Here is a 1,019-nt window from a genome sequence, read left to right as displayed (position 1 = left end):
GGGGGTGAGGGGCGGAGGGAGGGCATTATTCTAACCACCACAAGCACCCATAAGCAAATCTGCAGGGCACAGAGCCTGGAATGGCCTACGGAAGAGGAATTTTAGCCAGCTGGGAGGGACAGGTGGGAATGAGGGTGAAGATGCTCCGATGGCAGGAACAGGTGGGCCAAGTCCCTGAGGCTCCGGGAGCAATTTTGTTTACAGAGGCTCTACATTGGCCATGGGACAGAACTGACCGACAGGAGAGAAAGGCTTTCCTTAAAGTAAAGGATATCGTGTCAAAGCAAGACAAAACAAGTGCTTGGTTCCATCGACTTCGTCTTTTTTATCTTCCCCACTGCAGCAACCAAAGAAGATTGTGTTTTGCTTTAGCTAAATTTGCTTCTACCACTGACCGTTTCTCATTTTCCAGAGCCTTTCTCAAAGCCGTCGTCACCCAGAGTTTCAAAGGGTCATTACCCAGAAAGGGAGAGACCAAGCTCAGGCCCCAACGCCGGAGCCAGCGCCCTCGTCCCGCTGGGAGAAGCCCGCTGCTTGCTGGGGGTCAGCTGCTATTCTGATCAGGGTTTCATGTTGGCGGTTTCTTTTGCATCCACTCTAGTTGCGAGGAGCCGAGGGGCAGAACCGACGCAGCAGGAAAAAGCAGTTGTTAGCAGACCGGGGTATTTTAAGAAATAGTTTTAAAATGACTGAAATTTTCGCAAGCCAGCTCTGATTGGAAATAATCATCACCAGAGTTTAGGTGGCACTTTGATTCCCAATATTTTAATTAATATTTGAGTGTCGCTACACTGGATGCTTTTCAGCTGCCTTGTTTTCGAAGAGCCAGCTGCCAGGGAGACATTTTCAATGGTACTTAACTTATTTGCCGACGTATAAGACGATTTTTTGGCCCTGAAAAATATGCCTCCAAGTGGGGGTTCGTCTTATACGCCAGGTACACTTCAGATAGACTGCCCATAGTGCTTGCCCCGTGCCATAGTGGCCTCCCGATGCCCGCCCACTTCATTCCACATACC

This window comes from Myotis davidii, unplaced genomic scaffold (genome assembly GCF_000327345.1).
Source record: "Myotis davidii unplaced genomic scaffold, ASM32734v1 scaffold317, whole genome shotgun sequence".
Taxonomy (NCBI): Eukaryota; Metazoa; Chordata; class Mammalia; order Chiroptera; family Vespertilionidae; genus Myotis; species Myotis davidii.
This window is presented reverse-complemented; position numbering follows the sequence as displayed.